This window comes from Erpetoichthys calabaricus, chromosome 2, assembly GCF_900747795.2.
Source record: "Erpetoichthys calabaricus chromosome 2, fErpCal1.3, whole genome shotgun sequence".
In the NCBI taxonomy this organism is placed as follows: Eukaryota; Metazoa; Chordata; class Cladistia; order Polypteriformes; family Polypteridae; genus Erpetoichthys; species Erpetoichthys calabaricus.
In genome coordinates this window covers 107,789,635-107,816,602 of record NC_041395.2, presented here as the reverse complement: position 1 = coordinate 107,816,602, position 26,968 = coordinate 107,789,635, and the positions used below count along the sequence as shown (strand labels likewise).

The window sequence follows — 26,968 nt, the reverse complement described above, 5'->3', positions numbered from 1 at the left end:
TGAAAATATTCTTAGTGGTCTTGTCATGTGCATACTTGACAAACAACCAGCACAGAAATTAAAACTAATTACTCATCCGATGCTGTAAAAAGCCATAATACTGATGTGAATTTCTGCAAAGTCAAATGGTGGAGCAAAAGGTAAATAATGTATTAGGTTAGAAACGGAGTAATGCCAAGAAAGAAAGAGCAGGTTTGGGTACAAGGACATGCAGCTGCTTCCAGGGTGACAGTTAGGCAGTGGCTAGCTAGGTTGCTCAGCGGCTATAAAATGCTGAGTTGAAATCCTTGGTCAGTCACTGTCTATCTGTGGGGATGTCTTCAAGTAGTTGCGCATTACATTAAATTAGTGACATTAAACTGGTCCAGTGTAAATATGCCCTGCTTTGGTTTGTTTTCCTGGAAGGGCTGTCTGCTGGGAGAGCTCCATGTGACCTTGGAAAAGATAAGTGGGTTTAGTAAGTAGATGGACTATAAATATTGGTGCACATCTGCAGTGGCAGCAATATTATATTACAGCTCTTGGCAGCATGCGCCAGGGGCACTTGGCTGCAGTGTTTTGTATTCAGCTCTTTTTCAGTTTATTAATTATAACATGACTTGTCTTTTCTACAAGAAGAAGCAGAATTATCCTTCAGTGGGCAGACACAGATAATTATTAATTTAGGAGCAATAAGAAATGTTCCTCCATCTCAAGTCGGACAAAGTCAGAGAGGCGAGATTGCGTTGGTTTGAACATATGCAGAGGGGAGATGCTGGGTATATTGGGAAAAGGATGCTAAGGATGGAGCCGTCAGGCAAGACGAAAAGAGGAAGGCCTAAGAGAAGGTTTGTGGAGAAGAAGAAGAAGGAATGTTTCTCCATATACAGTATGATCCCACACTTACACATAGTGCTCTGTTGGCCATTGTTACTGATACAAGACATCTGAACAATTAAAGTCGTCCTGCAACTGCAGAGATGTTGTTAAAGCAACAATTTCAACAATGATATTCTTTGGTGGGGTCAGCAGAATTCCTTGCAGAAACCGTCTAGGTGGCCACTACTTGTGTATCTGATTTGCATTAAACAGTCTGGCTCTCCCAAGATCTCATCTTCTGTTCTGTAAGTTTTGCCTTGTATCACACTGATTGCCTAATATATCTTCAAAGACGTCTGTGTCTCTGCCAGCTGACTAGTTTAGATGATCTGCATATCTAGGGGGTTAGGGGAACAGTCGTCCTGGCACCTGTGCTTTTCTACATAATGACAGCTTCTTTTCTGTCATTAGTAGATGACTTTCTGTGTCCCAATAAGAAAAAATCCTTTGATTCTTAATAGACAAATTTACTAGAAGGCACAAGGAGAACCACAAATCATAAGAATCTATGAAATGCAGTCAGACTGCAAAGAGACAGTCATGAGTTACTGTTTTCACATCATGGCTAATGCGTCAGTAGTTACCCCAGAACTGCGCTATTTATATTTTTCTAGGTTTGAAGTTATTGTAATGTACTGCAAAAGGACCAAGGCCACATTACAAATAATCATAAAGCACTGTCCTTTATAATGTTAAACACTAGAGCCTTCTTGTGTCATTGAATGAAATAACAACTATATTCTATATTCAAAAATCACCGAAGATGTAACTCCCACCAGCCTCCCAATCTGTGCAGATGTCAAAGGTGGGAAGGTGCAATAGGAAAAGAGTTAACAACCACCAGTATAAATGGATGGTCCTGCTAGCAGATGCAAGGAAATTGTACCCTAGAGTTAAAGCATAACCCTAAGCCTAACCCTAATTTCTGCTCCTAGGTGGTCAAAAGTTCAACATCAAATCTAGACAAGTAATTCTCGATTATGTTTCAAATTTAGCAACATATCAGTGCAGTCTAAAAGTTAGAAACTCACTCCTTTATCATCATTTTTGCCTACTTTTCTAGTCTTCGCTCCTGTGGTAGAAATCGACATCTTAATTAAAGAAAGAAACTTATCCTCTACCAGGACAAATTTGATAAAAACCTCTTTAAGTCAGTAATCAGACAGGAGGAAGTCTGTTCTTTGCGTCCTCTATTGTGAATGCCGAAGAGGGACCACTCATCACAGCAGTTTCTTACAGCAGGGTCAAAATAATAAGGGTAGAGTTCTATTTTATAAACAACTGAATTTACATAACAGTTCTGACATTTACTGTGATTGTTTTGTTGGTTTACATATTAAAGTAAAAGTCTATTTTATTACACTCTTGTTCTTCTTATACCTTTAGGTTTAGCCATCAACCTTGAATATTTCTGTGTATGTGACAACTGTCCAATCTTGTTGTTTACGGGACATCTGCTGATCTCTTAATCATCCCCATGTACATTTTTATGACATCAACCTTTCTCTTGTACATCCTTGTTTTTTGTGTACTTAACCATTTCAGGGATAACTTCATGACATATCTAAAACAAATGCTTACTGTACATATTTCAATGTGCACTACAACCAAAATACTTAACTACTGTCACCTCTAAATTATTCTCTCATACTTCCACAATGGCTGGTACTGTATGTCAAGTTATCAGTTTACTGCTGAATGCCTTGTTTGTCTGTGACATTCAGTATTTAGAAACAGTGTTCTAACAGTAACTTTCAATAAGTGGGATCTAAGCCAAGTGTAAATCTATGTGCCTCATTAATTGAGCAGGAAGCAGGAGCAACACGGGCAGCCTTGTGGTTTGAAGCCCAAGAAATCATTAGCTTGACGCCACGCTGCCTGAAAGCACATTTAAGGACAATCTTAAAATTACAAATGATGCAGAATGGATTTCCAGTAGTGCTTTGAGCATTCCCTTTAAACTAATACCAGCAGTATACGTCAACGGTTATTATTCTTTTGAACAGGACACATGCATCTGCCTCATCAGTCCATTTCATCAATCTGTTTCTGAAGAACCATTTTGCAATACAGAGTCAGCTGAATATCTGAAATTCAAATAACTCTGCTAGACTTAATGCCATCTCACATTGCTTGACTATTCCAGTGATTTTCAGTCATAGTCTTCATTTACAAAATCTTAGCAAGTCAGAGGCAGTTGGCGGTGCACTCCCATGAAGCTGGTATGCGTAATTTTACATGCTCAGCGACGGACTCCAACTAGTCCACAACTTGCTCTGATCAAGACAAACAGGTTTGAATTTAATTTTAGTCACAGGAGTGCACTATGTACACAGGAGAGCTGACAAACTTTGAAAGCTTGCCCACACAATGCATAGAATGCAGTGATGAGGAATGGGGGAACGTGGGTATTTTGAACGTCACAAACAGAAGAGACGCTCGTCTGGCTGATGTCTCATATATTACGCACTAATACAGAATGAAAAAACAAAAGAGGTCTGAGATTGCAGGTGAAATCGCCATACTTGTTAACCCTTCATACAGCGCTGGCTCCATCAGGCAGCATGTTACTGGCTGTCAAAAAAGGAGGAGAACACGCCTGAGCTGAAAGGTCAACATACAGTCGCTAAACAAAGTGTACTAAAAAGTTGCAATTTTTCCCAGTTCTTTAGGTTATATGAATCACTCTTACCTTTCAAAGATAACATGCTTCACATCTGTTTAAAGTTCACCCCACATCGTTAATAGATAATGTGGCCTACTAGGCAAACTGAGTTTTCTACGACGGACCCTGAGCAGATCTCTTACTTTGCTTAAGGGAACCCACTGGAACCCATATACAGTAAATTTGTAAATCGGGACTTCATTGGTTTCAGTCTAAAATCTAGCATGCCCTTCTAGTACTGATCATTAATTACCTCCTGGGGAACTTGTGGTCCGTCACTGATATTAAGCTAAAACCAGATATTTTTCTACTACCTAATTCTCTGCATGAAATGTCCTGACACTGCACTCTATGTGGGAGAAACTGGACAAACACTCCGCCAGAGAATGAATTTACACAGGTTCCACATTAAACATGGCAACACAGATGTTCCTGTAGCGGCCCACTTCAACAGCCATGGACACTGTGAGAGGGACTTTAAAGTCAAAGTGCTTATGGGCAACTTCAAAACACAGCAAGAGAGAAAAGAATGGGAAGTTAAACTCATGCTAAAATTTAATACTTTACAACATGGATTGAATAGAGACAAGAGTTTTATGGCCAGATATGAGGATTGTTTACATCTCTCAGAATGACAGACAACCTGTCTACAGACCCACATTGTTTTGAAAAAACTCATTACAAACTTCAAAAGACTTTGTTGGACAGTTATCTTATCCAGAGATCTTGACCATACATTGTTCTTCTCACTCTTGTTAAATTAACCCTAGCCTGAATGAATCTATTAATTTGTCATTTAAAGATTTACCAATATTGTTTCTTGTCCTAGAGTGTGTAACATAGGGAACTCCAGTTTCTGTATTACATCTTGCCTGAAGAAGGGGCCTGAGTTGCCTTGAAAGCTTGCATATTGTAATCTTTTTAGTTAGCCAATAAAAGGTGTCATTTTGCTTGGCTTTTCTCTACATTCATAATGGCTAACACGGTACAACACACTAGTACTACTACATTTTTCTAAATACAAAGAAATAGTCAAGCTATCAAATTTTCCATTTTGATACATTGCTGATATGTACAAAAAAATGAAACAGAAAGGCACAACACAGGGGACAATATTGTATATGGGCTCAGACTAGGAAGCATATAATCACAAGGAGGCTCTGATTATATCGCATTGCAATTTAGTCATATTTAACAAGCCAATACACAAGAAAATATTCAAAAGACATCCCACTGGCACAAAATACAGAGCTAGCTATGATCACATCATTGCATTATTAAAGTGTAAACTAAAAACCTAAGAGAAGAAGCTGTAGTAGTGTAGCATTCGTTGTGTAAAAAAATGCAAACAAAGTCATCATGTTCAAGACTATAAATACATCAAAGACCAAAAAGAGGAAAGAGATTTTGTATTCTTTTTAGTATGAGCCCTCCACAATGTGAATGAAAAGGAATGATGTGAAATTTATGCAGTCCCAAGTCTAACTTTGCATATAATGAACCTGGGCAAGGACCTCATAAGTTTCTCCTGCTAAATTGTACTTTCACTTTTTTCACAATCTATTTCTTTACAGGTGTCATGCTTCAATTGGGAAGATAGGAGGTCCACAAACATTTTCTATAAACAATAATGGCTGCATGAACCAAGGAGTGATTCAGCATGTGATGAACCAAATTCTCGATTTTGTCTATGAGCAACGACTGAGACCAATATATGAAGATCATCTGGTACTACATCAAAAAAGTGAGTTCCAAATTGGGAATCCATCTAAGTACACAGCATAAGTAGTGCATCTTACAAATACAAAGTTAATCTGTATGTATTAATGACCTGGCCTGTAAAATGTATCTACAGTATGTATTTTCTGAATGTGTTTATTCCAGGATTTGCAAGATCGAGTCCTACTTGGAATGACAGTTCACCACAGGGCAAACTGAAACTTTAGCACATATCAGACCAATTCAGAGTCACAAGTTTACCAAACAAATACAAATTTAGGATGTAGGAAGAAGCCAGAGAAACTCAGTTTGATGTAGACAAACAATGCAGCCATGAAAAAACAGTGACTGGGCTACATTCCTGACACTATGCTGACTACTGTACCACCATACTGCTCTTTTTTGGCTTATGATGAGACTAAATAGTAGTTATCTGCAAACAATGCTATAGAAAGAAAGAAAGAAAGAAAGATGGATTTACAGGAGCAATAAGAATTTAGAGATGAGAGGAGGGATTGGTTGATTGATGAATGGAATGATGGACTGATTAATTGGTTTGCTCATAGATAGATAGATAGATAGATAGATAGATAGATAGATAGATAGATAGATAGATAGATAGATAGATAGATAGATAGATAGATAGATAGATAGATAGATGTTTCTATACTGAATTAGTGCTAGGGTGTTGTACCATGTTAGCCATTATGAGTGTGAAGTCAAGTTAAATGACACCTTTTATTAGCTAACTAAAAAGATTACAATATGCAAGCTTTCGAGGCAACTCAGGCCCCTTCTTCAGGCAAGATGACATTACATCTTACCTGAAGAAGGGGCCTGAGTTGCCTCGAAAGTTTGCATATTGTAATCTTTTCAATTATACTGAATTATAAAATGAGACAACAGGAAGATGAAAATGAGCTATCTACTAAAAAATGAATATTGGATTCTGATAGGTCTGGTATGACAGAACATCTAAAGTGGGTAGAGGGGTGAGAATGAGACATGAAGATTAAAATCTTGATTGTATCAGAACATCTCCCTGGTGGTCCATGATGGTATGAGCATGGCTTTATTTGCTAATCAATACTCTGGTGTTTCTACACATTCCATCCACAAAACACAGTCAGTCAGTTATTTTCTAACCTGCTTTGTCCAGAACAGGGTCGCAGGGGTTGACTACAGCCTATCCCATCAAGCATAAGACGTAAGGCAGGGAACAAACCTTGGACAGTGTGCCATAAAACAAAGCTAATTTGAATAAATTATGAATATAGAAGCAAGTTGTCAAAGATAAAAGCTCTACTACCTTGTATCTGATATTCTGTGCTGTGGATGGAGGGGGACTTCATGGCAGTCTATTGCACACTGAAACAGACGCAGGCAGCTGCATTTCTTTGTAACACAAAATAATTAGATAAACAATGGGAGAAACACAAACCATCAAATATAAAAAAAACACTGTCTCATTAGTCCTGCATACATGTATTCAAATTCAAAATCAAATTACTCTAGTGGGCTGACTTGATCACTTGCCTACCAGAAAAGAAAACAAAATGTTCTCTTTCCCATGACCCATCTCCTTTGATCATGACCTTTCTTCATCCTGCCATTTGAGTATTTGTCCCATCCTACCTCCCAACTCTAGAATAAATTAGTCTCTGGCCAGGAGGTAGCTTTGAAGCTCATTCTGAGGTAAACTGTGGGCAAGCTTCAAAAATTACTTTTATGGTCAGGGTTGCCCTCCATTAGCTCAAGGGAAATCAGAATAGATCTCTCCCTCCTGACAGCTCCCGATTTTCTTATACTTTTGAGCATTTAGGTTGGGCCTCACATACTGTCTGCTTTGTGACCGAAGCAGCACAATCCCATATACCATATTTCTTTCTGGGACCATTTTCCCTCTAGTGGCAAAGTGGTTTTACCACATCAGGCATTCAGTAAGTCTGTCAGTCATTATCCAACCCTCTATATCCTAACACAGGGTCTGCTGGAGCCAATCCCAGCCAACATAGGGGGCAATGCAGGAATAAATCCCAGGCAGGGCACCAGCCCACAGCAGGACACACACACCCACACACCAAGCACACACTAGGGACAATTTAGGATCGCCAGTCCATCTAACCTGCATGTCCTTTGACTGTGCGAGGAAACCGGAGCACCCGGAGGAAACCCACACAGACACGGGGAGAACATGCAAACTCCACACACGGAGGACCTGGGAAGCGAACCCAGGTCTCGTAACTGCAAGGCAGATCTTTAAATGAATTACAGATATCTTTAAATGAACACTTTGTATTTAAAGATATCTTAAAATGGTTTGCAGATATCTTTACATGATTTACAGATATCTTTAAATGAATGTTTGTATTTAAAGATATCTTTAAATGAATTACAGACATCTTTAAATGAACACTTTGTATTTAAAGATATCTTTACATGATTTACAGATATGTTTAAATGAATTACAGACATCTTTAAATCACTTCCTCTTTATTTAGAGATATCTTCAAATGAATTACAGATATCTTTAAATCACTTCCTCCTTATTTAAATATATGTTTACATCACTTCCTGCTCAACTAACAACATCTCTGGATCATATCTATTTTCTAGCAACCAGTAATCATGGCCGAAACATCAGGAGCACGTTCTGTTCTCAGGGATGTTAAAAATATTCTTAGAACCTTTCAGTGAAATGCCGAAGAAGGCTCTTTGGAAATTAACAATTCTAATTTGAGGTTGCTTCAAATGACAAAAACACAGTTTGACAGAATTTCAGTACAAATACCAGAGTACATTCGTATAGAGATATCACATTCTTTGGAGGATTTGTTGAGTTTCTTTGAAAATATGGAAGATTCTGAGAGAATTCAGTCAAGAAGTAGTATTTTTACAACTCAACGCAGATGAGAAGGTATATTATCTTAAAATAAATGAATGGAATGTGTATATTACATAAGTCCTATATACAGAGGAACAAAAGCTAATTTAATATTTTGTTCTAAATATCCCTCTTGAGAAAAGGAAATAAAACAATGCAAATTCAGGATATTTAGCTATTCTTAATTTCTAGTCAAGGACAATGTTGCTCAAGAGGTGGTGAAGGAAGTGGAAATAATTTTGATTCAAAGGAAAATGCAAGGCACCAAAAGATTTTATATGTGTAAATAGCTTAGGTTTGAATTACTAATTACCTAAGGTAATCGCCTACTTCATCTTTAAAAACATTTAAAATCACTATTTGGGATGTTACAGTCAGTCTACCTCACTCTTCCTTATATGTTTTTATATTTAATATCAAAATTACATGTAAGCTTTTAGTAATACGTACTGTACATCCATTTCACATTAAACTTTAAATATGTCAGTTACAATTTGTGAGTTTAAACAGTCAAAACTAGACCACAAAATGGAGGTATTTTATCTTCTATGTTCATTTTAAAAAGAGATGAATATTATACTACCTATGGTTGTGAGGTTTATGCATTGCTACAATAGTGAGTTTAGCAGAGAGAGGGTTACGTTCATTGAATATAGCAGCCCTTTTATCTTATACACCTTCACCAAACACAATTGTTAATGTACTCATACAACATGAAGTTGTAAAGGACAAACGTCCCTCACTCGGACCACGCTAAAGGAACTACTTGAGTGATTTTTGAAAATGAGCTTACAATGCTTCATTGTTTCATGAGTTACTTATGATATAATGAATGGCCATAATGCTGTACAGTTTAAAGTGAACTAATCCGTCTAAGAATAAGTTAATTCCTTTATATTCTATGCTAGGAACAGTCACCATTTGGTTAAATGCATGTAATGTGCAGTATGATTGAATTACTTATAATTACTTACAAATATGCAACTTGGTAAATTATATATTTGCTGTAGGCAATACATTCTTTCTATTATCTTACTACTTACTATTCTTTCAGCAATCATGCTGTTTTGCTTTGTAATGTACAGTATGGTGTTCCAAGCTATCCAACTATGTACAACTGCAATAATGTATGTAGTTTTTTCTATTTTTTCTTATAATACTGTTAGTGTAAAATAATACATAGAATACATACTTATTCAAACAATATAACACACAGGTGGCCATGGTTTACCAAAGATATTGATTACTAGAGAATAACTTCAAATTTACATTTTACGAAGATATACTGGACAGAAGATTACTGACCACTTAGGTTGTTCTGTGTCTTATATCTACAAGAGACTTAAAAAGGAAGGACTGTCCCCACGCAGTAAATTCACTGGCATTACTGACACTGAGCTTGATAATGAAGTAAAACTGCTCCATTCTCAATATCCAAATTCTGGGACAGAGGTAAGTTTTCTTTAGCTTCTAGATAGCGGAATTATTTTTATTTGCATATTTTATATGTAGTAACAATGTGGAGTCTACAAGTTTTCCCCATGTTTGTTTTGTCTCTGCAGACATAGTTTTTTCTCACAATGCAAAGGCCAAGAATATTACATTTATCTTATTTGGAACATTATGGGTAAACGTGTTTAGCTCTACTCTTTCTTAGGCTTGGGTTCAGTTTCTCTTCCTTTCTTTAATCTACAATAGTTCTGCCCCAGTGACCTCTACTTCTCTGCAATCACTTATTAAGTTTGCTTGATGTGGTATTTTTATGCAGAACTTTAAAAAGTTAGAAGAAGCCTTTCATTAATTAATCCTGTGGTTATACACACACACACACCAACATATTAGAGTACTTTAGCTTACTAAAACATTCCTGCTGTATGAATTCCTAACAGATGATCAGTGGATATCTTAGAGCAAAGGGATTAATTGTACAAAGAAAAAGAATACGCAGCTCTTTAATGAGAATTGACCCTATGAGTGCTGCAGGAAGAAGGGCCCAGGTAATCCAAAGAAGATCATACCGAGTGGTATCCCCAAACAGCCTCTGGCATATGGACAGCCACATGAAGTTGATACGGTAATTCATTCTTGTACATTTTTGTCCTGCTGTATAGTATATTAGGTAGGTCTTATTCTTTTAGTTACCTGCATTATTTATTACTGAATTTGATCTGAGCAAGGTAAGCCAGTTTATTGTAATTGTAAAAGTAATAGAATGTCAATCAACATAATGATCATTATTTTCTGATCAAAAAATATTTAGGATATATAATTTATGTTCTGGTTTCCTTTAAATTTTTTTTTTTTTTTGTAGATGGGGATTTACTGTTCATGGATGCATTGATGGATTCTCGCATCTTATTCCATATTTAAATTGTGCATTGGATAACAAATCTTTCACAGTTTTAGAAGTTTTTTGCAAGGCTGTTGTGAAGTATGGCTTACCATCTCGAGTAAGATCAGATCATGGAGGAGAAAATACTCAAGTAACACTGCTCATGAATATCCTGAGAGGACTGCAGCGTGGTAGCCATATTACTGGACAATCAATACATAACCAAAGAATTGAAAGGCTTTGGAAAGATGTATTCTCACAGGTCATTGAACCATTTTACAAGGAGTTCTACGAAATGGAGGATCTTCTTATTCTGAATCCAGACAATAATGTATACATAGCATGTCTTCGTTTAGTGTACCTTAATGAAATCAACAAACGACTTGAACTATTTAGAAATGGTTGGAATATGCACAGAATTAGAACAGAAGGAAACCGAACACCAGAACAAATTTGGTCAGATGGGCTTCTCATCACAAATTCTGCTCCATCAGATGCTACTATTGAACAGCTTTTATTAGAAAACTTACAAAGAATTGGGGGGCCAGCTTTAATTTCGTCTGATGTTATTGAGGAAGAAGAGTCATCCAACACATAAAATTTAACTAATCAGCAGATGGAAATGCTTTCTGCTGAGTTTCAGCATGGAGAAGGATCACAAGATAACTATTCTCGATGTGTCCGTTGTGTTGTTGAGCTGTTACAATCTAATGCAGACAGCACTACATCATCATCTTAACACCATATTGGAAAAAGATTAAGAGAGTTGTCAAACACGATTTCATTTTCAGTTTTAGTTTTAATGGAAGAACCCTAAAGAAATAATTTCAAGTTACATTTTTTTTTATAATTTTCTATGTTTTGTATTGTGCTGCCAGTAAATAGGTTTACAATTATGCTTAGTAAATAGTCTCTTTCTTTGACTGCATCTTTAATAAATGTATGTCTTATATTTCCTGATGCTGTAAAATACTGCCTTAAAATACACATGCACAAGCAGACATAAAAAAAATCAACTTTACTTCCAGTTTCTAAATTGCAAAAGAATTGAGAAAACGTCTGATGTTTAGGTACAGTGGACAGTAGGGCAGAATGGAGTGTCAGAGTCACAGAAAAGATAAAATCAAGGAAAGGTAAATGTTAAAAATAAAAAACCCATTCAGCAAACACTTTAAATACACAAAAGAAATTTGAGTTAAAACAGTAGATAATATAACAGAAGGGATTGGAAAATTGAAACTATGAACCGTGCAAAAGAAAATGTTAGTTTAGATTAGTTATTAGACATATTAAATACTAGACAGAGACCAAAAAAAATAATTTGACCATAATAAATTTAACATTAACCTACTAAAATGCCAGAAAACAAATTGTCCATTCAAAGTATATGTTTTAACATCTAATGGTAAATAGTAAAAAAGAAAGATATCCAATAGCACTCACTGCACCACAGTAGAAGAGCCAAGAACTAAAGGTGATCCACAGGTTGCCAGGGTATCAGCAGGTATGACAAATTGTTCCTGATAGCCAGCAGCTTGGCCAACAGTGTCCAGGCCCGCTCCTAAAACAGAACTGGTCTTATTGATTAACTTATCCAGTCTGTTGACAACTGTTGTTTTAAAAGAGCACACTTGGTACCTTAAATACATGCAACATATGCAGATATATTCTATTCATGCCAAATGACCTCCGCAACTCTTGGAAACACAGTTAGCCAATTTTGTATATTGTTTCAGTGATTGCAGCCCAATACAGATTTTGTCCAGTTACATCCTTGGGTATTAATACACCTACTTCTTGGATTAAGGAATTGGTCAGTTCTAGTGGTATACCATCATCTCTTCTGTTTTGCTAACATTAAGCTGCATATGCTTCCTCATTCCTCACTAAAAGAAGTCATCCACCAGGCCTCTCTGTACAGCCCACATTGGCATACCCGCACAAGAATCTCAGCAGTTAGTCTCAGAATATTACAATAGGGTAAGTAGAAAGCAATCTGGGAGTTCTTCAGATAGTCCCTGTGTCACTTACCAAACATTTAACCTTGCACACTATTGTGTAGCCTCAAATAGTGGTCCATTTATTGTCAGAAACCCAAGACACACAGCAACCACACATTTTCACTGATATTAGCTTATATTACAGTAGTGTTGTTAAAGGCACCACATAGGTCAAAAACATGTGCCTCATGTCTGAATGCCCGATCCAAATAAATGAAGGACCTGTATAACAGATTGATGTTGCCTGCATAAATGTGCATCTAACAGGTAAAGTGCTTTGGCTGAGGTGCTGTTTTCACCACACGTCTGTGGTTGATAACTTCAAGTGTTTATGTAGTTTTCATGATGTGAAATGTTAAGGATGCATGTCTGTAGTCTTATAGTTTAATATGTTCCATTTTGAACTGCACAATAAAACTCAGGTAATGAAAGTAAATTATGACAATAAATTCAATGTAACTGAGAGGTGATGTGGATAGAAGCTTACAGTATAGAGCTCCTCCGGGATACCTGAAAGGTGTCCTAACAGTAGACTAGGATGCCTAGCTTTCTCATCAGAAACAAGAATGAAACCATGGAAAGAATGCCTGAAAAGGCAAAAAACATTTCTATAAGTAACATATGCGGCCATTCTAACCCTTTTACCTAAGGAGACAGACAAGGCCCTTCCTTGCACACCCTAGAGTTTAAGGATCCAAAAACCCACCAAAGACTTTTCCAGTCTGCTGCACCTGCAGCTAATGCAGGTTGTCTGAGACACCATGACAGGATTTAAAACCACTTTACAACAAGAGTGCGAGTCTGGAAGAAGGTTGGTGTTGAAGGTTGAAACTGCAGGAGGGAGAGATTACAGAAGGGAAGAGGGGGTACATTGTTTGGGTGCTGAGGGTGAACTACTCCACAGTTATGCAGGGGATCCAAGCTTGCATAGGCAATGCATTTAAATTTGTTATTTGATTGTACCACCAGAAGAAATGAGAACAACATAGAAACCACACTTGAATTGGATGTCTGTCTTTTACAGGCTGGGCCCACTCACACTCACACACTCACCCAAGGCCAGCTCAGAGTTACCAATCAATATGATGTGGTGCTATCAAGCAGCAGTACGAACTATAATTCACCAGCAGACATGAAGAAAACAAATATTTTTTCCAAAAAATTACTCAGTATAATGTTGCGCATTGTTGTCAGATACCAATTTATTTGGATTTAAAACATTATTATTAAGCACTTTACCAAAAATATTAATTGTATCATACATAACACTTCACATTATTTCTGTAAAAATTACATATCACTTCCAGTTTGAAACAGATACAGTATGTTTGAGGGTAATACAAACAGCAAAAACTATACATATTTGACTTTCAACTTTATGAAACAACATTGTAATAATGACAATTGTAGTTAAACAACACAATGTTGTTTCTGAAATATGTAATTTTAGCAATGTGTGTAACAAATAAACATGAAAAACTGGAAATTTTTATTTCAGATTATTACAATAATCTGCCTGTGATTTTCAAAACCCTTTAATCTTTCTGAAATCTAAGTAGCCTAGGTTCTTGTCTATAAGCCGGACTCGTGTATAAGCCGGAGACCAAAAATCATACGAATTTTTAAAATAAAATCGTATCATAGATAAGCCGGACTCATGGATAAGCCGAACGTACTATAACCTATAACTAATAGAAGGGAGGGAGGTCAGTGGTCTCACTCGCACCCATTTAATTTCTTTAAGGGGGAGAGAGTGTGAGATATTGGCGTCTCTCTCACTCCCCGCATGGCGCGGTTGGAGCGGCCGGAGCGCGTTCTTTCTGCTCTGGGCGTCGCCGAGTCAACACGCGCGCATAGCGGTCATTTAAATTGTGATATTATATGTAAGCATATTTAAATATATATTGCGGATTTTTTGCTGGTTCGCGGATTTCTGCGGACAATGGATCTTTTAATTTCTGGTACATGCTTCCTCAGTTGGTTTGCCCAGTTGATTTCATACAAGGGACGCTATTGGCAGATGGCTGAGAAGCTAGACTGCTTACTTTTCTCTCTCTCTTGCGCTGACTATCTGTGATCCTGACGTATGGGGATTGAGCAGGGGGGCTGTTCGCACACCTAGACGATACGGACGCTCGTCTAAAAATGCTGAAAGATTATCTTCACGTTGCTATCTTTTGTGCAGCTGCTTCCTGAAACGACATGCTGCACAGTGCTTCGCATACTTAAAAGCTCGAAGGGCACGTATTGATTTTTGACTGAAAAACAAACTCTGTGTCTCTCTCTCTCTCTCCCTGCTCCTGACGGAGGGGGTGTGAGCTGCCGCCTTCAACAGCTTTGTGCCGCGGTGCTTCGCATACTTAAAAGCCAAACAGCACCATTGATTTGTTTGCTAGAGATTGTTTTCTCTATCTATGTGACATTCTGTGCTCCTGACACGCACTCCTTTGAAGAGGAAGATATGTTTGCATTCTTTTAATTGTGAGACAGAACTGTCATCTCTGTCTTGTCATGGAGCACAGTTTAAACTTTTGAAAAAGAGACAAATGTTTGTTTGCAGTGTTTGAATAACGTTCCTGTCTCTCTACAACCTCCTGTGTTTCTGTGCAAATCTGTGACCCAAGCATGACAATATAAAAATAACCATATAAACATATGGTTTCTACTTCGCGGATTTTCTTATTTCGCAGGTGGCTCTGGAACGCAACCCCTGCGATGGAGGAGGGATTACTGTATAAGCCGGATTTATGTATAAGCCGATATTCTATTTTTTCATTTTCACAACTTTTTTCCTTAGATAAGCCGCGGCTTATAGACAAGAACTTAGGGTATATATTATGTATGTTTCTTTCAACACTGCAGTTTGCTGAAACAGGCACCTGGAACTCAGTTACTATATTTAATAAAAAAAAAAAAAAATTACAACATTGTCATTGTAAATGCTTCTTCCGAATGCAAAGCAGACCTCATTTCCCATCTAAATTCCTGCACAGATGTGTAAGTTACAGGAATTTCTATTATATTGCTGCATGTATGTGCAATAGGTCTACACTGTGTGCCACTTAGTCTATTGAAAGATACCTTAATCCCATCATATGGCAACAGTGGGAAACCAGTTACAAACTGAAGAAATGTACACATGTCATCTAGGTCCAGTGACTTGATAAAGTCATGTAGGTAATAATAGACTACATCTTCTTCAGGTCTTAAGTCAGGTTCGCATGTAGTAAGTAAGGCAGTGTAAAACACGATCTACAGTTGGCATCTCCTTCCAGTACAAATAAGAAATGAGGTCTGTGTCTAGCTGTGACCAAAATATTGCTATGTGTACTTCTGGTATTGATTGCTGAATGAATGTATTTAAATACATTGGGTTAATAATAAGTTCATTTTGTGCAACTAAAAGCAGCTGACTTTTAAAATTAGATGTAGAAGGAAGAGTATACATGCCATGAACTGAAAACAAATGAAGCAGGTCCTGTTTTTCAGGTGCACTGACTGCAGTAAAATCTTTCAAAGCTTTCCACAGTAGGCTACGCTCTGCTGTTGTTATGTGCAACAAAAAATCATCTAACAGTATTCCACTGTCTATAGTGGAGGTATTAAACACAATGGAAAGCAGGGTTGACCTGCAGAACCTAGATGGCATGCAATGGATGAGCTGACACATATGTGACAGTACTTTGCCAACAACAGAGAATATGCCAGGAGCTTCAGAGAACTGGTTTATAGGAAGACAAGGAACAAGGGCATCTTCCCCTTTAAACCATTCAATAAAAGCCTTATTCCAAAAGGAAGAGAAAAGGTCCTTTGTTAAGCCTCCAAAGTCATCACCCTCCTCATCCCTAAACTTTACATGTAAACGTTTGTTCAGAATGTCAGTTTTACTATAGATTGCTTGAACATCCTCTAAGATTTTTTCTCTTCTTATGCTGATACAAATTTCATCTTCAACAAGCAATTCCAATTCAGAAAAACCTTCAACACATTAAAAACAATGTGAAAAGTGCATCTCAAAAAAATCTGTTTATTTTTTACCTCATATCTTCTATTATTTGAAGACTGGCTAGAAAAAGTTCTGAGTTGCATAACAATGTAACGGTATCATCAGATCAGTAGGAAGTGGTAAGATGACAGAACATGGCATAGCATAGATATCTTTCAAGGTTTGTAATTAGAACTTTGAAACCTACTCAAAAAGTATTCTTAGAGGTCATTTGTTGAGACTGAACTGAAGCCAAAATAATATATTTAGTAATATGCTGAAATTGTTGTTACTTTACAATTATTATTACAGTGATCCCTCGCTATATCGCGCTTCGTCTTTCGCGGCTTCACTCCATCGCGGATTTTAAATGTAAGCATATGTGAATATATATCGCGGATTTTTCACTGCTTCGCGGATGTCTGCGGTCTACAGTACGTGTGCTTCCTCAGTTGATTTGCCCATTTGAATTCAAACAAGGGACACATTTGAATTGAAACAAGGGACGCTATTGGCGGATGGCTGAGAAGCTACCCAATCAGAGCACGCGGTTAAGTTCCTGTGTGCTGCTGATTGGCTCAGCGATGGAGTACTGCATTAACCAGGAAGTCTAATCTCACTCATTCAGCATTAACGTGCACAAGCGCCAACAGAAGATGCAAATGATTGCAGAAAAGGTAAAAGTTTTGGATATGTTGAAGGAAGGAAACAGCTACACCGCTGCAGGACACCATTACAGCATAAATGAGTCCACGATTCTTTTTACTTAAAAAGGAGGAAAAGCATATAAGATCTACGGCCGCAGTGTCTTTTAACCAGGGTGCAAAATGAGTTGCAAGTGGACGTTTTAAGGCAGTAGTCTGGATGGAATCTGCTTTAGGGATTTGGATTGAAGAGTGATGGAAGAAGAACAACGGCGGTGCTACACAGTCGCCTGAAGAGGCTCCTTTAGAAGAGCTGTAACACTATCCTTTGTTGTGCAGTAAAATTAAACTCATCGTTATCGGACAAGTCGTCGTGTCATTGTTGGTGAGTAACCATAATTAATTATTTACGTACAGTACTTATTACATGTACATAGTTTAGTGTCACTGTACACACATTTTACTGTATACAATTTTTCTTGCATTGTACGTATTTATTGATGGTGGCCTGTCTGTCGTAATGGCTGTAACATATGTGATATCGGAGACGCTCGATATCTTTAAAATAATATTTAGGTTTTACTGTATGTAAACTGTGTTTACATACATAATTTCAACGAATCTTACCTAATATCTAAGAGAATACAAAGGGTTTATGCTGTATAATTGTGCGTGAAATGTTTATAATAGTGTGGGAGAGTTTATAAGGGCTTAAAATATATAAAAATAACCATATAAACATATGGTTTCTACTTCGCGGATTTTCTTATTTCGCGGGTGGCTCTGGAACGCAACCCCCGCGATGGAGGAGGGATTACTGTATTAAAATTAGAAGTCAACTAAATTTTTTCATGAGGACAACAGATTCAGTTTACTCTAACAGAAAAATAGTATAAACTAAGGTCTCAGAATACATTTTTATTATTTGCTATACTACCTTTATCTTCTTTCGTTTATCTCTCAGGAGCTAAAAAAAAATTGTGAGTGAATGGTAATATTACCTCTTTAAGATCCAACTCCTTTTCCTCAGAATGTGACTGGTGTATTGGGATCTTACAAAAATAAAAAATGAATAAATAAACTGAAAATGCAGACCACACAAGAAGCACAGTATTAATTATTTTTTAATAACCACAGCTCGGATGGAAAACTAACCTCCAAACTGCACCCTACACCCCTCTCATAATTCTTTGTTTTAGTAAATTTACTACACAATGAGTTAAAAAAATGTATAACTCTCCTTAACAAAAAATTAATATGCTAAAAAAAATCACATCATTTAATAAATATAGTTTTTTTTTTCCTCTTTTATAAAAGACCATTTAGTTAATCCTGGTGCACTAGAAAACACTGCAGTAGACAAGAACAGAATGTGACAGAGAAAATATGAATTGTGATCCGTCCTGTTGGAGTCCCAGTATTTACATATGCAAAAGGAGAAGGTGGTGCTGTTGCCTCAGTAGTCAGAGATTACAACTGAAACTAAAAAGTAAACCCCAAACTTTACCTAAAGTAGAATGCTTTATTAATAAATCCTTGTACTTATAAACTTAAATAAAGATTAATAAGAGACTAAATACTGGAAACCATAGAGGTGTTAAAGCTGTACCAGAATTTATGAGCTTAAATATATGTACCTCTTGCTAGAACTTACAGTATTTTGCCTTTGGTTTCAGCATTGCAGCTCCTACCATAAAACAGAATCCTATGGTGTTATTAAAAGGATTTTTTTAAATTTATCCAGTTAAAGAATCTTGAAATTCCTCTCTATCTTTACATTAAGGTTTACATCGGAACACAATGTGAAAATGTACACATTCTTTCTATTTATACTCAAGTGATTTTCAAATTAAACTTGCTTTAGATTGTTTGTATTATGGAATTGTACCAAACAGGCACTATGTTTTTATCATATTCTTTTATATTTAAACAAAAATGTGAAAATGTTTGCATACCCCTGGTTGGTTTGTAACATCTGCTACTCTCTGAACTGACTCTTCTCTAACCTCAACATCTAAGACAGGAGTCTAAAAATAAATAGTGTCTATAACCCTAAAATACATTTTGCTTTACTAAATAAATTACATTTTAGAAAAAATTCAGTCTAGGTATAGTAAAAACACGTTTTAAGTAATTACAATATAACATTCACATTGTAATACATAAACCACACTTGTATTCTCTATCTAACAAACATACAAGAAACATCCTCTTATTAATCTTAGAATTTTAAATAATGAATCATGGTATTTCAGTATAGAGCAATGTATGCAACTTATGAGGTGGCCCTGACTAGCAGGTAGTTTCCAGGGGCTGGGCCAGCAGCAGGTCACAACCTTTGCTTCCTTTTGCAAATGACCCTCTCTAATGCTGTACAAGACATCTATACAGTATAGGTACAGATTGGGACCACTCCTACTGTCAAAGTACATTCAGCTAAAAACATCCACCATATTTCATTTTAGTGGTGCCTTTGCCTGGCAAACTCCTGCCAGCTGCTGGCATACTTTATCAACTTCTTAAAGAAGTACTGTGAAATACAGTATACCCTTACCTCATGTTGGGGATGATTGTCTTCTGTAGTCCGAGCTCAAAGCATCACGCACTTCTTCTAATTGGGTCTGACTTTCATTCTGCAAGTTGGTTTCAGGTCTGTCAGCAAAAGTAACCGAGGACATTCCTGCTTCTGTCAGCTGTATGACAATATAAAAATGATGCTAGCAGCTATATAATGCATGTACATGGTCGTGGATAAATAGGCACTATATGCAATTGATAGATAGATTAAGGGTGATATATATATAATAGATAGAGATACAGACAAGACAGAATTGAAAGGCACTATAACAGATAGATAGATACTTGCATCATTTTCTTTTAACAGACAACTTTAATGACATAAAGACATCAGGATCAAATATTACATTAGCTGTTGGTGACAGACCTGCAACTTTGTACTTTCAATGAAATAACTTAACTGCCTGTTGATTTCTTTTGCAACGTTACTGTGAAAATGAAACAAATAAAAAAATATTCACACTCATATTATCAATATTCATTTATAATACAAGTTTGCTTCCAAACCTGAACTGGTAGAGGTATATCTCGTCCAGGAACTACAAAAATCTTCCCTTTTCCAATTTCCATCCATCCATCCATTTTCCAACCCGCTGAATCCGAACACAGGGTCACGGGGGTCTGCTGGAGCCAATCCCAGCCAACACAGAGCACAAGGCAGGGAACCAATCCCGGGCAGGGTGCCAACCCACCGCAGGACACACACAAACACACCCACACACCAAGCACACATTAGGGCCAATTTAGAATCGCCAATCCACCTAACCTTTATGTCTTTGGACTGTGGGAAGAAACCGGAGCGCCCGGAGGAAACCCACGCAGACACGGGGAGAACATGCAAACTCCAAGCAGGGTGGACCCGGGAAGCGAACCCGGGTCTCCTAACTGCAAGGCAGCAGCGCTACCACTGTGCCACCGTGCCGCCCCCCTTTTCCAATTTTCAATTCTAAATCATTTATGGTTGTTGCAGCAAGTTTTTTAAGACATCTGCCCTTTTCTGCTTTTGCAAGGGTGAAGCCGGTCAAATGCAATGGTGCTTCAGGAAAGCTATCCTGTACAAACTTCTCAAATCGAGAAAAATTCAATTTCCTTTGAATTATTGATTTTGAGCCATATCTTTCAGTAGAACCAGGCTGTTCATGTTTAGGAACACCTGCAATATTTGAAATTGTTAACTACTGCCATTTCTTTGTAATATTACATTTTACAATGCTTTTGAGGTTTTATAGACTCTGTAATTTCAGATGTTGAAATCACTTCACTGCGGTGGGTTGGCACCCTGCCCGGGATTGGTTCCTGCCATGTGCCCTGTGTTGGCTGGGATTGGCTCCCGTGACCCTGTGTTCGGATTCAGCGGGTTGGAAAATGGATGGATGGAAATCACTTCATAATTAATAAAAATAATACTTTACCTGACAAAATCTAGACACCTATAAATTAAAATTACTAACCTAGACCATTTCTTGTCAACCTGGCCATTTCTAATGGTGGAGGAACAAAGTCTTCATTATGTTTTTGTAACAGAAACAAGTTAGATTTCCAAATATCGCCTCTAAGCCGTCCTTTATATTTTTCTGCCTATACAAATACAGTGGGAGGTTATGTTTCACGAATTAGTTTAAAACTAATACATCACATGTTTGTTAGTATGCGCTCATTACTGTATAATTAAAATACACAACCCCCGTGACCCTGTATTGGGATATAGCGGGTTGAGTAATGACTGACTGACAAACTTGCAAAGAAAAGTGGATATAAAGTTCCATCACGAATTAATCGTGATAAACGGGCAGTTTTTAATTATGTAGTGAATTATTCCGTATCACGATTTGGAAGTTATTTTGTCATCACCTCATCTTCTGTGAATCGTCTCTGCAGTTGAACGTCTTTGAAATAAGGCTCTTGTTTCGCGAACAAATGCGGCCGCTTCAGAATCTGCAGCCGAATTCCGCCCTTCCATGTCTGCTCCAAGTTCTTCTTCTGCTTGATGTACGAATGTCAGCGCCTGGGCTAACACTCGCTGGACTTCACCCCTCTCTCTTGACATGTGATCTGCAAAAGGAAAGCTAAACAGTACACACAAGCACAAATTTACCTAAATGTCGTCTACGTAGGAAAGCCGCATGATAAACATGTCGAAATTGCCTTTCATTTAAATAAGTAAATAACCAGCGCTGCGAGCAACTTATGCACAGCAAACATAAACATACGGCGCAAACAATCGCTCTCATATTTCATATTCTACACACATGGAAAAAAATCCTAACGCCATAAAAAGGTAAAATATCGAGGAGTCGGACTGGAAACGACCGTCTTTACTCGAACTAACAAACCCAAACGTGCGGCAGCTGCCATTGATATTTTGCGTGAAACGGTGCTATATATGATTAAAACTGTGAAAAATTACTATAAAATGAATATTGAGCATTACTTCTGGGGCGTGATTGTGAGACTGCACTATTCGCACGTTGGAAAACAGAAATACAGTACAAGTATATTTATAATTCTATAATAAATGAACGAAAAACGGAAGCCATTCACAGGAAGTGATGTGATTTTTGAATAATGAGTACAACTTTTAAATAAAGAGGAAGTGATTTAAAGATCTCTGTAATTCGTTTTAAATACGCAAGCGCTCATTTAAACATATCTGCAAATCATTTAAACATATCTTTAAATGCGCAAGTATTTATTTAAAGATATCTGTAAATCATTTAAAGATATCATGAAGTGTATTAAAGATATCTTAGTTCGAGATGCATTTCAAGATATCTGTAAATCATTTCAAGATATCTTTAAATCATTTACAGATATCTTTAAATGATTAAGAGATGTATCAAATGATTTAAAGATATCTTGAAATATTTAGAGATACAATCTTTAAAGATTTAGAGATATCTTTATAAATATTTTCAAGATATCTTTAAATGATTTAAAGATATCTCTGAATGATAATTTGGCTTGCCATATAGTAGTTAATTGTGTGTTGACCATTATGACTTATATTGAATCTAAATCTGTAACTGAGGTGCAAAGAAGATTTTGCGTTAAGTTTAATATGCCTCAGCAAGGAAGAATTCCTTCTCACCTCACTATTTTAAAGTCATTTTGTAAATGTCTATCAACTGGTAGTGTGGATGACATGTATTGTTAGACCAATGAGTACTGTAATAACTCCAGAAAATATAAAAAAAAATTGAGACAAGCAGTAGACATTTAGCATGATGTCAATTGATAGAGTTAAACAATTCAAACTGGACTGTTTCCTGAATTATTCAACAAGATTTATTCCATCACCTTTATAAAATACAAACAGTGCATACATTTTTCTGAAATAATTGATCTTTTTTTTTTGTTTTGTTTTAGTGAGTTATTTAAATTGTTAAATGTAAATGGGGTATGTTAAGCTACAGTATTTGCAAACTAGCTTAGAAAAACATAAAAAAATGTTATTTGAGGCAAGGTAAATAAGTTACTTCGATTAATTATTTTTTTCAATTCCTTAAGTGACGCCATGAGTCAAGTGATTAAATACCCTTTCATTCTGTCCTTTCAAAAATGATCACATCCTTACACTGCATGCCAAGAATTTCACTTTCTCAGCTTTGCTAAACCTTACACTAAGCATTTCCACTGGCCGTGACACACTTCAGGAGCGTCCTGTTCTTTTGAAAGGAAATAATTGTTTTATGTTCAAGCCCCAGTTGCTCCTGTGTAGTCAGCATGTTCTCCCAAGGTGCATGTGTGTTTCTTCCTGGTACTTCAGTTTCCTCCCACAATTCCATGACATGAAGGTTACTTGGACTGGTGATTCTAAATTGCTCCTAGTGTGTGCATTTGTGTGTTTGCCCTGTGATGGGCTAGCGTCCTTTCCAGGTGTTGTTCCTGCCTTGTACTCGATGCTTGCTGGGATAGGCTCCAGCTACCCTGCCACAAAGCTCTAGTACTACTAATGTGAGAAATATATTTGAAAGGAAACACAAGCACTTACTTTTTTATTATATGGCTATTGTTACTTATCTCATTATGACTCTGCTGTCATTGTGTTAGCAATCTCCTACGTTACGTATTTTCTAATTTGGGTCCTCTGATTATGTTTAAGAACCCCTATTCTAGAGGTGACTTTATCTTATCATATTCCAACTTGGTGGTGCCCATGTTCCTGGCAGCCTACTACCAGGTTTGCACTCCATCAAAGCAGTTAAATGATTAATGAAACTCTGCATTTGTGTCTAGAAAATAATATATCATGTTTTCTAGCCTGCATTCAAGTACATCCCTCACCAGGTCTTTTCATCAAAAAGCGTGCCTACATTGGTCTTCTAGTGTTTGGTGTTATGGGCTTTGGCTTAATCTCATTATTGTACCTTAAAATGAGTAAATGTAAGAGCTGTTTTTTAGCCTTTTCACATTTCCTTTCATTTATGTGGATGGTTAGATCATTTACTGAAATCATCAGCTTTTGAAGGCTTCCCTGAGAGTGATTCAGTAGTTCAAGTTCTTGTCTCATTCATTCATGAACATCACTGTAAAAGCATTCTTATCAAAGGTAGCTTCTACATCTTTTGTTCTAACTATTCCTGCCTATCTTTCATTTAACACTCCCATGTATACCCTTTGTTTTTTAAATATTTCACTTAAATCCCTTCATTTCAGTACACCCAAAGCTTTCTTATCCCTTTAAACTCAGTTCCATTAAAAAAAAAAACTACATAAAATCATTCATTTTCTCATTGCCATAATTAAAATACAGTATTTTGCCTTTCAAATGTTGTATTGCATACCCAGTACCACATTCAATTTCTTTCTTCCCTCAAAGATGACCAAATTGCAGCACCACAGTGACACCTGCACCCAATGGCTTTGTTAGATGTACTGATTCAATTGTGTACAATTTGAGGAACAGACTATTATTTACTAAATAAGAGGCATGTTTCAACTTTCAAATGACACCACATTCTACTTTCTATAGTTCAGAATGTTTCTTTTTTGTTAACTCGTTCTTGAATCTTGCAACTATAGATGTTGCAATATGGATACACAGTATAATTTCTTCGCCAATTGTATATGTTCTGCCCTTTAAAATGATACACAGGGCATGGGTCTTCAATAATGGATATGTATGCTATGGATACTTATTTGAAAACAGTAAAAGCAGAGAAAAAGAATTGCATTATTTGTACCACTTCAAAGCAGTAAAATTAGACATATTACTTGTCGATAATTCATGAAGTGTTTTTTCTGGGGGTTCCTTTACACCCAGTCTCCAATTGAAGGAGAGACAAAATACAAATAACAAGTGTGCACGTTTATACAGCTAGTGAGAAGTGATTTTAATCCAGTAAACCTTGCAAGTCATCATACAGTAGATCAGGTAAGCCGATATGTCATGTTAAACAAAATGAAGGTGTATATTTTAAGACAATCTTGATCAATTATCATGGTGCAGAGAATGGTGATGTTTTGTATTTTGGTCTGACATGCAAGTAAGTATTTCACTGTACTCTGTATGCAGTACATGACCACACTACTTCTAATACAGCTGCTACACCTAGAAATTCTAGTAGATGCACCCGTGGTGGAGATCAGCTCTGATCATAAATAGATACAATCTGGTGATGGGCTCATACACTGTAGAACGTCAAATTGCCTCAGGTTACAGGGTCATAAGCCATTTTAAGTGAATGACACTGGATTGTCAGACTCCCATGAGCCCTCTAATAAGTGTGCAAGCACAAAGAGTTTTGACCCAGTTTTTAACAACTAGTGAATTCAGCATCTGGTCCAAAGTAATCTTTCCAGCATCATGGCGTATGCAGGCTTTCACTGGGAGGTTAATCTTTCTCATTTTAGACACACACTCAGTTTTTTATGTTCTCTGGATATGACCTGTCAATTTTATTGACTTAACGGCAACATTTACGCTTTATAGCAAATGTAGGACTTATTTTCCACATGTGAACTGTACAATACACCCTGTTTCCTTTCTTTAACAGCTGATGTTAAAAACTTTCAAAAACAACACTTTAGGACTACCAGGCCATTACGCACTACTCCAGGTATGATGGCATCTGTTATTGCTAATGAAATTGGGCTAGAGCACTATATAGTTGAATTCTTCTCCAAGTATCCTCAGAAGACTGAGGAAAAAAATCTCTCTAAAGAATCTATTTGTACACTAAGAGATGTCAAATGTGAGATTCTACAGGGATCAGTAATTGGGCCGCTGCTCCTGAAACATAACACAACATAGCAATCTTCAATCTGCTTAATTAAAATTTCAAGGTTAATGGGACCCCTGAGCCTATTCTACCAGGTTTAGTGACCCCGGACAGAACTCTGTATAGACATGGGGAGAATGCACAAACTCCACACAGACTGAGGCTGGGCACACGATGACGTTACCACTGTTCCACCACTACTGTTTCTAAATTATAAATGTTATCTCAATAAACATATGGTATGTCAACTAAGTTGGCAAAGGTAATTAAGTTAGGAAGATTATCATATAGGGTGGCACATAGCATAGTTGTTAGCGCTGCTTCTTTACAGCTCCCAAGTCCTGGATTCAGGTTCTGAAAGAACCAAATTAACTTTGAACTTTACTTCCAGGCAGCACAGATGCTAAGAACCTTTCTTGGTGTTCATCTATACACATAACAAGGTAAACGCAATTAAACAACACAATATACAATACAAGGGTGGCACGGTGGCGCAGTGGTAGTGCTGCTGCCTTGCAGCTAGGAGACCTGGGTTCACTTCCTGGGTCCTCCCTGCGTGAAGTCTGCATGATCTCCCCGTGTCTGCGTGGGTTTCCTCCCACAGTCCAAAGACATGCAGGTTAGGTGGATTGGTGATCCTAAATTGTCCCTAGTGTGTGGGTATGTGTGTCCTGCAGTGGGTTGGCACCCTGCCCGGGATTGGCTCCAGCAGACCCCCGTGACCCTGTGTTCGGATTCAGCAGGTTGGAAAATGGATGGATGGATATATAATACATGACACCATAACACCACTATATACACTAGTAGTAAAAACAGAGACAGCATAAAATACAAATATATAAAACAATACAGTAATGCAGAATTGCACTCTTGCAAACTAATACCTGTATATCAATGAAGCCTTTATAAAATATGCACAAAATAAACAATTTAGAATGGAATCTATTTTTTGATATTGGAATTTCTTTACCATAAACAATTTCTGCGAGATATCAGAGTCGGTGAAAAACGCAGAAGAAAACATATGACCTGAATGATTCAAATCAACATCTATACAGCAAGCTTCAAATCAGATGGCTTGTT

The 26,968-nt window shown here is 37.1% G+C and overlaps 1 protein-coding gene across 5 annotated transcripts in view; it reads right to left on the bottom strand.

Annotated features, from left to right (window-relative positions):
• LOC114646216 (high choriolytic enzyme 2-like) overlaps positions 1-22,123 on the bottom strand; it is a 48,596-nt gene extending 26,473 nt beyond the window's left edge. The window contains exons 1-4 of one of the 5 annotated variants that reach the window (XM_051923529.1): positions 21,516-22,123; positions 19,642-19,780; positions 11,902-12,030; positions 6,552-6,637 (exon numbers count right to left, since the gene is read on the bottom strand). The gene's annotated coding sequence lies outside the window, so the exon portion shown is untranslated. Of the gene's footprint in view, positions 1-6,551; positions 6,638-11,901; positions 12,031-19,641; positions 20,215-21,515 lie in introns of those variants that run through there. The other 4 variants (XM_051923527.1, XM_028794289.2, XM_051923528.1 and 1 more) reach the window with 4 other exon arrangements.
• Between the last annotated feature and the right edge of the window lie 4,845 nt (positions 22,124-26,968).